Below are 12,777 nucleotides of genomic sequence, written 5' to 3' on the forward strand. Positions count from 1 at the left end.
TACACTATAAAACAGTACTTATATGCCAGCATATATTCACTGTTATAGCATAATGGTGAAATGGTTCATCTTTTTGCACTATTCTCGTAATAGTAATCTGTTTCATTCTTTTGATAATCGCAGCAACTGTATTATACACATGAATCACAATGCTTCAATAAATATTGAAACGCGTTGCTGAGTTTTTCTTGTGTATTTCTTTGAGTATGCATGAGTAACCTAACGAAAGGTTTCTAGATCTGTTACCACAATTTCCTTGGGGGATCAGGATTGTCAAGTTCTGAGATTGCACACACATTTGCTACCCTGTAAGGGGTGCAGATAGTGCACTGTGAGCTAGCAGGACTATAAGATACAATTTCCTGAGGGTGTACACGGAATCAGTCTGGCACAATCCTGGCGTTTATGTGTCCAACAAACACACAGTTTTACTGGTGAGGTACAAGCCGAGCGACGGACCTTGACAAGAACATGAGGAACCAGAGCGTGAACTGAAAGACCTATTTAGCAATGTTGCAATCTAATCTGTGTGTGAGAAGAAAATGCTGTTCCCATGTCTAATGGGAGATTTTTCCCTGATGTTGGAGTCTGCAACATGAGAAAAATGGATGAGACTAAAGGACCCCAGATGATACGTACAAAGGGGGTGTTACTCAGATGACTCTTATGTTTTACAACTTAGGGCCTGATTCTGATGCGGGTAGTAAAGCTTCCCGGCCAAATCGGTTTGGAAATGGTTTCCGAACCACTTGGATCGGGAGAGTCCGACCGACGGAGTATGATGCATGCGGATGCTTCCAGATACGATTTGGTTTGACTCCTATTGACTTCAATGGGAGCATATGTTCCTAAGCGCATCATAATTGGGCCCTGGGTCGGAAAGAGACGTTCCCAATCCAATTTGGAAAGAGCAAATGCCATTAGGAGGCCTTCCTAACCGCATCAGAATCAGGCCCTAGGTAGGAATGGTTTCCTAACCGCATCAGAATCGGGCCCTAAGTGTTCACACTGTTGGAGATTCAGATTCTTTTCAACATCCCTTCAGAGACGTTCCCCTGAATACTTAGAACACTCTGAGAGGTTCAGACCTCTATGCGTACCTTTGATTCTTTCCTAAGTGTGGCTTAGTCTAACGCTTATTCTCTGACCCATTGAGGACTCTTGACCGAGCTTCTGAAATGCTGACACCCTCCTGCTTCATTTTTCCTTCCCTTGTTCTAATTTCCTTTAGAGAAATTCCATGATTGTTTTAGGTCCTTTAGGGTACTGAACTATGTTCTTGTCTTGACTCTGATTTTGGAGATTTAGGTTACTCAGTGTGCAGACGAGAGAACTTTAGACGTTTCTCGGAGAACCAAATCCTGGTATTGCTCTTTTGTATTGCGGTGACGGAACTTCTAGTCTGCCAAATACTGGACTTCTTCAATTTCTTCCGCAGGTTGGGCTTCCCTGTTGTTATTCTGCACCTTTATAGCATGGTGTTAAAAGTTGTGTTCCTGAACTAGATTATTCATCTTTAATAATCCTTCTTAACTATAGTTACTGATTCCTGGTCCTTATTGTGTACACAATTGCGTTACAATGTTAAGTGACATTGAATGATGACATACTACCTCTCTCATCCCTCAGTGTGTATATGAAAGATCCATTGAAGGAAGATATATGGTAACTAAAGTGGGCCCAGAAAAAGACTGATCATCAGCAGGTTTAATATTTAAAATGTACACCCGGAATTTTCCTTTACTAACTAAATGCAGTTTGAAAAGGTAATTTACGAGTTCCACGTGTCTATTTAATAAAAACTATTGTCGGTTTGAGCCATTACCACACTCAGTTGCACCTTTGAAATGTGGAAAAAATAAGTGATTTATAAAAATTAAAACCAAAAATGCTATCTTTGTTTTTCTTTGTGATTATGTTAAGTTGTTGTTTCTGTACAAAAGGCCCTTTTAGCTTTTAAGTAAAGATGATTATATGGGCATGCCATCACCTCGTGGACGTGACTTCCTGTGTCGTCATTTGCGAATTGCACTCAATAAGTCGCCCCACTATTTTCCTTACGGTTTGTGTCCTGATTACTAGTATGTTATAACAGCATACATGTCAACATTTGGGAACAGATAAGTAGATTTAGAAAAATACATTGGAGGACTATTATTCTCCAAATTAACTTGTATTGAAGAGGTGACGTTTAAAGGGGAAGAAAATATTAAGTATTTTTGTTCAAATAAAATTGAGTGTTTTGCCTAAAGTGGGAGTGTTGGCATGTATTCTCTGTAATGTATTCTGGGGATAAAATGCGTTTTACCATTACATATGTCATATTTGCATAAATAAAAAAAAATGAGCTTCAGCAGGAAACATTTATTCTATAAAACAACCAATGGAACTTGTAAATGCACAGCTGGGTTTAGAAAGAAGAAGAAAAGTAATTTGAAAAGTGGAGATTATGATTTTCTTTTACACATGCTTTTTCCATTTTTTTTTAATAAAGTTATGATTATTACCCATTTCCGAATGAATATTGTTTTTGCTGCGGGTAAACTGACCGCTCGTTCATGAAGGAAGCCCTCTGTGCAGACGCCGCACGGTGCTGTAGCGCTGCGACGCCAGCCTGCAGCTGCAGCAGCGCCTGGCCGTCAGTTCCTGCTCCGAGGCAGGGTCAGGCAGAGCTGGAGGAGGGGCCGGGGCGGAGTCTGCAGCGGCTCCGTTAGACGCGCTGGCAGGAGGGGCCACTCCCCCGGCGCGGAGGCCAGCCCCGGCCTGTGCAGGAGAGAGGGGCCGGCCCAGAGGCCTTCTTCCAGGGCTGCTGACGCCGAGGGATGGCCGGCCTCGACTCCCCGGGGACAGGATGACCCCTCGCGGCGGCAGGTGAGTGCCTCCCCCGGATACAGCGCTGAGGGCGGCGGAGGAGCATCCTCGGCCCTGCTCGGGCTGTGCAGTCAGTGGAGGCGGCCCCTGCATTCCCCCTCTCAGCCTGGGGCCACGGGGCCCCTGCAGTCCCCCCTCTCAGCCTGGGGCCCCTCATTCCTCCCTCTCAGCCTGGGGCCCTGCATTCTTCCCTCTCAGCCTGGGGTACCTGCAGTCCACCCTCTCAGCCTGGGGCCCCGGACAGGGGCTGAGCCTCCAGCCCCCCCCCCCCTCTCTGGCTGTATTATGTTTTTCACTGTGGCATTTCCTCGCAGTACCACCCTCCATGCCTGCGCTGTGTGGCAGGGGTCTGTGCACAAGTGCCACCATTGCCTACGTAACGTTTGTTCTTGTGTTTGAGTGTCTGCCATGTATTGCAATACTCTACCTACTTGTACGCTTTTGTAACCTTCTCACATGTCACTTTTTTCTCCTGTAATGTACTGTTTGCTACCTCTTGTATTTTGTCTGCTCACCATTGCCTCTTGTAACGTAACGTTTGCTTTTGTAATGTGTGCGCTTGTAATTTTCGCCTCGTGTATCAGTTCTGTTCCTATTGTAAAGCGCTCTGACACCTTCGGGTAAAGTCCGCGCTATATAAAAACGCATTAAATAAAATAAAGTGCAGGGTGTGGACGGGCAGTAGTAGCGCCCCTCACGTGAGGGGTGTGGCAGGGCTGTGGGGAGGCTGGTGTGGGCAGCTAGCTATAAAAGGGCAGGGATGTGAGGCGCAGAGGCTGTGCTGTGGAGAGTACAGTGGACTGACCTGTATTTAATAAATGTCGCGTTGGCAGTGGCTGAGAAGCAGAGCTTTTGACAGAGGCGGGATGTGGAGAGACTGACGTGTCCAGTGAGTGCTGTAAGGGAGTAAGTAGTGTGAGGAGCCGAGGCTGTGGTGTGGGTAGTGCAGAGAACTGTCTTGTTTTAATAAGTGCAGTAAGGGCAGTGGTGTCAAGAGCAGAGTCTGTGACAGGGCTGTGGAGGTGCTGATGTGTCCAGTAAGGGCAGTGGTGTCAGGAGCAGAGTCTGTGACAGGGCTGTGGAGGTGCTGATGTGTCCAGTAAGGGCAGTGGTGTCAAGAGCAGAGTCTGTGACAGGGCTGTGGAGGTGCTGATGTGTCCAGTAAGGGCAGTGGTATCAGGAGCAGAGTTTGTGACAGGGCTGAGGAGGTGCTGATGTGTCCAGTAAGGGCAGTGGTGTCAGGAGCAGAGTCCGTGACAGGGCTGTGGAGGTGCTGATGTGTCCAGTAAGGGCAGTGGTATCAGGAGCAGAGTTTGTGACAGGGCTGTGGAGGTGTTGATGTGTCCAGTATGGGCAGTGGTATCAGGGGCAGAGTTTGTGACAGGGCTGTGGATGTACTGACGTGCCCAGTAAGAGCAGTGGTATCAGGAGCAGAGTCTGTGACAGGGCTGTGGAGGTGTTGATGTGTCCAGTAAGGGCAGTGGTGTTCGGAGCAGAGTCTGTGACAGGGTTGTGGAGGTGCTGATGTGTCCAGTAAGGACAGTGGTGTGCGGAGCCGAGTCAGTGATGGGGCTGTGGAGGTTCTGATGTGTCCAGTAAGGGCAGTGTTGTGCGGAGCAGAGTCTGTAAAAGGGCTGTGGAGGTTCTGATGTGTCCAGTAAGGGCAGTGGTATCAGGGGCAGAGTCTGTGACAGGGCTGTGGAGGTGCGGATGTGTCCAGTAAGGGCAGTAGTGTCAAGAGCAGAGTCTGTGACAGGGCTGTGGAGGTGCTGATGTGTCCAGTAAGGGCAGTGGTGTCAGGAGCAGAGTTTGTGACAGGGCTGTGGATGTACTGATGTGTCCAGTAAGGGCAGTGGTGTCAGGAGCAGAGTCTGTGACAGGGCTGTGGATGTGCTAATGTGTCCAGTATGGGCAGTGGTGTCAGGGGCAGAGTCTGTGACAGGGCTGTGGAGGTGCTGATGTGTCCAGTAAGGGCAGTGGGGTCAGGAGCAGAGTCTGTGACAGGGCTGTGGAGGTGCTGATGTGTCCAGTAAGGGCAGTGGTGTCAGGAGCAGAGTCTGTGACAGGGCTGTGGAGGTGCTGATGTGTCCAGTAAGGGCAGTGGTGTCAGGAGCAGAGTCTGTGGCTGGGCTGTGGAGGTGCTGTGTCCAGTAAGGGCAGTGGTATCAGGAGCAGAGTCTGTGGCAGGGCTGTGGGGGTGCTGATGTGTCCAGTAAGGGCAGTGGTATCAGGGGCAGAGTCTGTGACAGGGCTGTGGATGTACTGACGTGCCCAGTAAGAGCAGTGGTATCAGGAGCAGAGTCTGTGACAGGGCTGTGGAGGTGTTGATGTGTCCAGTAAGGGCAGTGGTGTTCGGAGCAGAGTCTGTGACAGGGTTGTGGAGGTGCTGATGTGTCCAGTAAGGACAGTGGTGTGCGGAGCCGAGTCAGTGATGGGGCTGTGGAGGTTTTGATGTGTCCAGTAAGGGCAGTGGTGTGCGGAGCAGAGTCTGTAAAAGGGCTGTGGAGGTTCTGATGTGTCCAGTAAGGGCAGTAGTATCCGGAGCAGAGTCTATGACCGGTCTGTGGAGGTGCGGATGTGTCCAGTAAGGGCAGTAGTGTCAAGAGCAGAGTCTGTGACAGGGCTGTGGATGTGCTGATGTGTCCAGTAAGGGCAGTGGTGTCAGGAGCAGAGTCTGTGACAGGGCTGTGGTGGTGCTGATGTGTCCAGTAAGGGCAGTGGTATCGGGGGCAGAGTCTGTGACAGGGCTGTGGAGGTGCTGATGTGTCCAGTAAGGGCAATGGTGTCAGGAGCAGAGTCAGTGATAGGGCTGTGGAGGTTCTGATGTGTCCAGTAAGGGAAGTGGTGTGCGGAGCAGAGTCTGTGACAGGGCTGTGGAGGTACTGATGTGTCCAGTAAGGGCAGTGGTGTCAGGAGCAGAGTCTGTGACAGGGCTGTGGAGGTGCTGATGTGTCCAGTAAGGGCAGTGGTATCAGGAGCACAGTCTGTAACAGGGCTGTGGAGGTGCTGATGTGTCCAGTAAGGGCAGTGGTGTGCGGAGCAGAGTCAGTGATAGGGCTGTGGAGGTTTTGATGTGTCCAGTAAGGGCATTGGTGTGCGGAGCACAGTCTGTGACAGGGTTGTGGAGGTGCTGATGTGTCCAGTAAGGGCAGTGGTATTAGGAACACGGTCTGTGGAGGTGCTGATGTGTCCAGTAAGGGCAGTGCTGTCAGGAGCAGAGTCTGTGACAGGGCTGTGGATGTACTGACGTCTCCAGTAAGGCCAGTGGTGTGAGTAGCAGAGTCTGTGACAGGGCTGTGGTGGTGCTGATGTGTCCAGTAAGGGCAGTGGTATCAGGGGCAGAGTCTGTGACAGGGCTGTGGAGGTGCTGATGTGTCCAGTAAGGGCAATGGTGTCAGGAGCAGAGTCAGTGATAGGGCTGTGGAGGTTCTGATGTGTCCAGTAAGGGAAGTGGTGTGCGGAGCAGAGTCTGTGACAGGGCTGTGGAGGTACTGATGTGTCCAGTAAGGGCAGTGGTGTCAGGAGCAGAGTCTGTGACAGGGCTGTGGAGGTGCTGATGTGTCCAGTAAGGGCAGTGGTATCAGGAGCACAGTCTGTAACAGGGCTGTGGAGGTGCTGATGTGTCCAGTAAGGGCAGTGGTGTGCGGAGCAGAGTCAGTGATAGGGCTGTGGAGGTTTTGATGTGTCCAGTAAGGGCATTGGTGTGCGGAGCACAGTCTGTGACAGGGTTGTGGAGGTGCTGATGTGTCCAGTAAGGGCAGTGGTATTAGGAACACGGTCTGTGGAGGTGCTGATGTGTCCAGTAAGGGCAGTGCTGTCAGGAGCAGAGTCTGTGACAGGGCTGTGGATGTACTGACGTCTCCAGTAAGGCCAGTGGTGTGAGAAGCAGAGTCTTTGACAGGGCTGTGGAGATGCTGATGTGTCCAGTAAGGGCAGTGGTGTCAGGAGCAGAGTCTGTGACAGGGCTTTGGAGGTGCTGATGTGTCCAGTAAGGGCAGTGGTGTCAGGAGCAGAGTCTGTGACAGGGCTGTGGATGTACTGACGTGTCCAGTAAGGGCAGTGGTGTCAGGAGCAGAGTCCGTGACAGGGCTGTGGAGGTGCTGATGTGTCCAGTAAGGGCAGTGGTGTCAGGAGCAGAGTCCGTGACAGGGCTGTGGAGGTGCTGATGTGTCCAGTAAGGGCAGTGGTGTGAGGAGCAGAGTACGTGACAGGGCTGTGGAGGTGCTGATGTGTCCAGTAAGGGCAGTGGTGTCAGGAGCAGAGTCCGTGACAGGGCTGTGGAGGTGCTGATGTGTCCAGTAAGGGCAGTGGTGTGAGGAGCAGAGTCTGTGACAGGGCTGTGGAGGTGCTGATGTGTCCAGTAAGGGCAGTGGTGTGAGGAGCAGAGTTTGTGGCAGGGCTGTGGAGGTGCTGATGTGTCCAGTAAGGGCAGAGGTGTGAGGAGCAGAGTCTGTGGCAGGGCTGTGGAGGTGCTGATGTGTCCACTAAGGGCAGTGGTATGCGGAGCAGAGTCTGTGACAGGGCTGTGGAGGTGCTGATGTGTCCAGTAAGGGCAGTGGTGTCAGGAGCAGAGTCTGTGGCAGGGCTGTGGATGTACTGACGTGTCCAGTAAGGGCAGTGGTGTCAGGAGCAGAGTCCGTGACAGGGCTGTGGAGGTGCTGATGTGTCCAGTAAGGGCAGTGCTGGGAGGAGCAGAGTACGTGACAGGGCTGTGGAGGTGCTGATGTGTCCAGTAAGGGCAGTGGTGTCAGGAGCAGAGTCCGTGACAGGGCTGTGGAGGTGCTGATGTGTCCAGTAAGGGCAGTGGTGTGAGGAGCAGAGTCTGTGGCAGGGCTGTGGAGGTGCTGATGTGTCCAGTAAGGGCAGTGGTGTGAGGAGCAGAGTCTGTGGCAGGGCTGTGGAGGTGCTGATGTGTCCACTAAGGGCAGTGGTATGCGGAGCAGAGTCTGTGACAGGGCTGTGGAGGTGCTGATGTGTCCAGTAAGGGCAGTGGTGTCAGGAGCAGAGTCTGTGGCATGGCTGTGAAGGTTTGATGTGTACAGTAAGGGCAGTGGTGTGGCTGTGGATGTACTGACGTGTCCAGTAAGGGCAGTGGTGTGAGGAGCAGAGTCTGTGGCAGGGCTGTGGAGGTGCTGATGTGTCCAGTAAGGGCAGTGGTGTCAGGAGCAGAGTCTGTGGCAGGGCTGTGGATGTACTGACGTGTCCAGTAAGGGCAGTGGTGTGAGGAGCAGAGTCTGTGACAGGGCCGTGGAGGTGCTAATGTGTCCAGTAAGGGCAGTGGTGTCAGGAGCAGAGTGTGTGACAGGGCTGTGGAGTTGCTGATGTTTCCAGTAAGGGCAGTGGTGTGCGGAGCAGAGTCAGTGATAGGGCTGTGGAGGTTTTGATGTGTCCAGTAAGGGCATTGGTGTGCGGAGCACAGTCTGTGACAGGGTTGTGGAGGTGCTGATGTGTCCAGTAAGGGCAGTGGTATTAGGAACACGGTCTGTGGAGGTGCTGATGTGTCCAGTAAGGGCAGTGCTGTCAGGAGCAGAGTCTGTGACAGGGCTGTGGATGTACTGACGTCTCCAGTAAGGCCAGTGGTGTGAGAAGCAGAGTCTGTGACAGGGCTGTGGAGATGCTGATGTGTCCAGTAAGGGCAGTGGTGTCAGGAGCAGAGTCTGTGACAGGGCTGTGGAGGTGCTGATGTGTCCAGTAAGGGCAGTGGTGTCAGAAGCAGAGTCTGTGACAGGGCTTTGGAGGTGCTGATGTGTCCAGTATGGGCAGTGGTGTCAGGAGCAGAGTCTGTGACAGGGCTGTGGATGTACTGACGTGTCCAGTAAGGGCAGTGGTGTCAGGAGCAGAGTCCGTGACAGGGCTGTGGAGGTGCTGATGTGTCCAGTAAGGGCAGTGGTGTCAGGAGCAGAGTCCGTGACAGGGCTGTGGAGGTGCTGATGTGTCCAGTAAGGGCAGTGGTGTCAGGAGCAGAGTCTGTGACAGGGCTGTGGAGGTGCTGATGTGTCCAGTAAGGGCAGTGGTGTCAGGAGCAGAGTCTGTGACAGGGCTGTGGAGGTGCTGATGTGTCCAGTAAGGGCAGTGGTGTCAGGAGCAGAGTCTGTGACAGGGCTTTGGAGGTGCTGATGTGTCCAGTAAGGGCAGTGGTGTCAGGAGCAGAGTCTGTGACAGGGCTGTGGATGTACTGACGTGTCCAGTAAGGGCAGTGGTGTCAGGAGCAGAGTCCGTGACAGGGCTGTGGAGGTGCTGATGTGTCCAGTAAGGGCAGTGGTGTCAGGAGCAGAGTCCGTGACAGGGCTGTGGAGGTGCTGATGTGTCCAGTAAGGGCAGTGGTGTGAGGAGCAGAGTCTGTGGTAGGGCTGTGGAGGTGCTGATGTGTCCAGTAAGGGCAGTGGTGTGAGGAGCAGAGTCTGTGGCAGGGCTGTGGATGTACTGACGTGTCCAGTAAGGGCAGTGGTGTCAGGAGCAGAGTCCGTGACAGGGCTGTGGAGGTGCTGATGTGTCCAGTAAAGGCAGTGGTGTGAGGAGCAGAGTCTGTGGCAGGGCTGTGGAGGTGCTGATGTGTCCACTAAGGGCAGTGGTATGCGGAGCAGAGTCTGTGACAGGGCTGTGGAGGTGCTGATGTGTCCAGTAAGGGCAGTGCTGTGAGGAGCAGAGTACGTGACAGGGCTGTGGAGGTGCTGATGTGTCCAGTAAGGGCAGTGGTGTCAGGAGCAGAGTCCGTGACAGGGCTGTGGAGGTGCTGATGTGTCCAGTAAGGGCAGTGGTGTGAGGAGCAGAGTCTGTGGCAGGGCTGTGGAGGTGCTGATGTGTCCAGTAAGGGCAGTGGTGTGAGGAGCAGAGTCTGTGGCAGGGCTGTGGAGGTGCTGATGTGTCCAGTAAGGGCAGTGGTGTGAGGAGCAGAGTCTGTGGCAGGGCTGTGGAGGTGCTGATGTGTCCACTAAGGGCAGTGGTATGCGGAGCAGAGTCTGTGACAGGGCTGTGGAGGTGCTGATGTGTCCAGTAAGGGCAGTGGTGTCAGGAGCAGAGTCTGTGGCAGGGCTGTGGATGTACTGACGTGTCCAGTAACGGCAGTGGTGTGAGGAGCAGAGTCTGTGACAGGGCCGTGGAGGTGCTAATGTGTCCAGTAAGGGCAGTGGTGTCAGGAGCAGAGTGTGTGACAGGGCTGTGGAGTTGCTGATGTTTCCAGTAAGGGCAGTGGTATCAGGAGCAGTCTATGACAGGGCTGTGGAGGTGCTGATGTGTCCAGTAAGGGCAGTGGTATCAGAAGCAGAGTCTGTGACAGAGCTGTGGAGGTGCTGATGTGTCCAGTAAGGGCAGTGGTGTGCGGCGCAGAGTCTGTGACAGGGCTGTGGAGGTTCTGATGTGTCCAGTAAGGGCAGTGGTGTCAGGAGCAGAGTCTGTGACAGGGCCGTGGAGGTGCTGATGTGTCCAGTAAGGGCAGTGGTGTCAGGAGCAGAGTCTGTGACAGGGAGGTGCTGATGTGTCCAGTAAGGGCAGTGGTGTCAGGAGCAGAGTCTGTGACAGGGCTGTGGAGGTGCTGATGTGTCCAGTAAGGGCAGTGGTGTCAGGAGCAGAGTCTCTGACAGGGCCGTGGAGGTGCCGATGTGTCCAGTAAGGGCAGTGGTGTCAGGAGCAGAGTCTGTGACAGGGCTGTGGAGGTGCTGATGTGTCCAGTAAGGGCAGTGGTGTGCGGAGCAGGGTCTGTGACAGGGCTGTGGAGGTGCTGATGTGTCCAGTAAGGGCAGTGGTATCAGGAGCCGAGTCTGTGATAGGGCTGTGGAGGTGCTGATGTGTCCAGTAAGGGCAGTGGTGTGCGGAGCAGGGTCTGTGACAGGGCTGTGGAGGTGCTGATGTGTCCAGTAAGGGCAGTGGTGTCAGGAGCAGAGTCTGTGACAGGGCTGTGTAGGTGCTGATGTGTCCAGTAAGGGCAGTGGTGTCAGGAGCAGAGTCTGTGACAGGGCTGTGGAGGTGTTGATGTGTCCAGTAAGGGCAGTGGTGTGGCTGTGGAGGTTCTGATGTGTCCAGTAAGAGTAGTGGTGTCAGGACCACAGTCTGTGACAGGGCTGTGGAGGTGCTGATGTGTCCAGTAAGGGCAGTGGTGTTCGGAGCAGAGTCTGTGGCAGGGCTGAAGATATCTTGTTCTCACCCTGATGTAACAGGCCGCCTTTGTGTATCCCCGAATCAACAGCAATTTTATTTATCATTTACCATGCATGTACAGACTCGATTTAATTTAGCTAGATTCCGTTTACTTGCCTTTTACTTTTTGGTGGCTTTCCCAAAACAATCTGGGTGGCAAGACAAACTGGAGCCTTGCCCTTGTTAATGTTAATGTTATTGACATTTCTAGAGCGCACACTGTTACCCGAGAGTGTCCTGGCACTACACCTGATGTCCTTCAGTGGCCTAAACACAATGGAGTGATGAATAGTAATTAGGCAGTAAAGCGTCACATTTTCAGGGCCTTCCTGAAGTCCCGGAGATTTGACATGCACCTAAGATTTGATTTGATTTGATTTGATTTTATAATTTATACAGTGCACGAATGCCCCGGGGTGTCTTGGCGCTAGAAGCAACTGGAGGTCATTCCATGCTTTGGCTGCACCGACCACAAAGCTTCTGCCACCCCAGTTGGATTTTTTTACAAAGCGCACTGAAACCAGTGTTGCTTCTGAGGAGCGCAGTGCTCTTCTAGGTACATACCAATGGAAATGCCGTTTCAGGTGAAAGGGTCCGTTTCCTTGAAGGGATTTGTAAACCACACACAGAGCTTTACACAGAACACTTCTTTTGATGGGCAACCGGTGGAGCCTTTTGATCTCAGCCGAGATTGAAGCATTTTTTGGTATGCCGGTAACAAGTCTGGCAGCTGCATTCTGCAGGAGGTAAGTTTTTCCATGAGCCCTTCCTGGATATTCAAATATAGACTATTGCAATAATCCAGTCTTGACATGGCTATGGCAGTAATGACTGTTTGTTGACTTTTTTTTGGGCAGGAATGGCATAATGTTCTTGCAGGATCTCAGAATGTACGATGTAGCGGAGACCACCGCGTTCACTTGATCCTTAAAACTGAGTTTGTTGTTCATCTCGACTCCTAGACTTTTTTTTCACCTTCCTAATAGGAGTCGGAAGAGGGCCCAATGAATCTGGCCACCGTTCCAGCGTCCAACAAAAGTTTGGATCATTACTGAACAATACCACCTCCGTTTTACTGGAGTTCAGTTTAAGGCACTTTTGGGCCATCCAGTTACCCACAGCTGTCATGCAAGCACGGAAACGGGTCGCCGTTCCCTGTACTCCATCTGGTGGCAGTGACACTCCAATTAAGGTGTCATATGCATGGGATAATTTGGCAGCTCAGAGCACTGTGCACTTTATGCTATTTTGCCCCCTCTACAAAGAGCCTAGAGGAAGATTTTCAGTTCCAATTTTAAAAGATATTAGGCTGTGTTCTTATGTCGAAGGGTTTCAATACTTATCTTCCCTGGCCACTTATGATATATGCACTAGGGTTTCCAACTACATTAAAGTTGCTATGGCGATCAGGAAACGGTATTAGGCATTGCTACTGAACCCGATTAGTGTAACTCTCTATCACACAACTCTTAGCTCTGATGTATTTTTATGGAGGGAGCCGTATGCCGTAATGGTGATAAGTGCCTTGTAATTAAGATTGTACATTTTGTTAGAAGATTGTTTTAAGGTGTATACTTCTCTCGCATTTTATATAATGAATTGGCGTATGAACTGTTTACTGTGCTGTTTTGTATATAGATTACTGAAATAATAATTTGTTATGATGATTTTATGAACTTTTATGGTCTTCGTTTGAAACCGAATAAAGTTACTTTGACTTGATTGACCTGTATTTAATAAATGTCGCATTGGCAGCGGCTGAGAAGCAGAGCT

The 12,777-nt window shown here is 51.7% G+C and overlaps 1 protein-coding gene across 1 annotated transcript in view; it reads left to right on the plus strand.

Moving 5' to 3' along the window:
- Window positions 1-2,721: 2,721 nt before the first annotated feature.
- Window positions 2,722-12,777, plus strand: part of B4GALT4 (beta-1,4-galactosyltransferase 4) — a 248,968-nt gene continuing 238,912 nt past the window's right edge. The window contains exon 1 of the mRNA XM_078656709.1: window positions 2,722-2,871. The gene's annotated coding sequence lies outside the window, so the exon portion shown is untranslated. The remainder of the gene's footprint in view (window positions 2,872-12,777) is intronic.

The sequence above is a fragment of the Lissotriton helveticus genome, chromosome 8, assembly GCF_964261635.1.
Source record: "Lissotriton helveticus chromosome 8, aLisHel1.1, whole genome shotgun sequence".
Classification (NCBI taxonomy): Eukaryota; Metazoa; Chordata; class Amphibia; order Caudata; family Salamandridae; genus Lissotriton; species Lissotriton helveticus.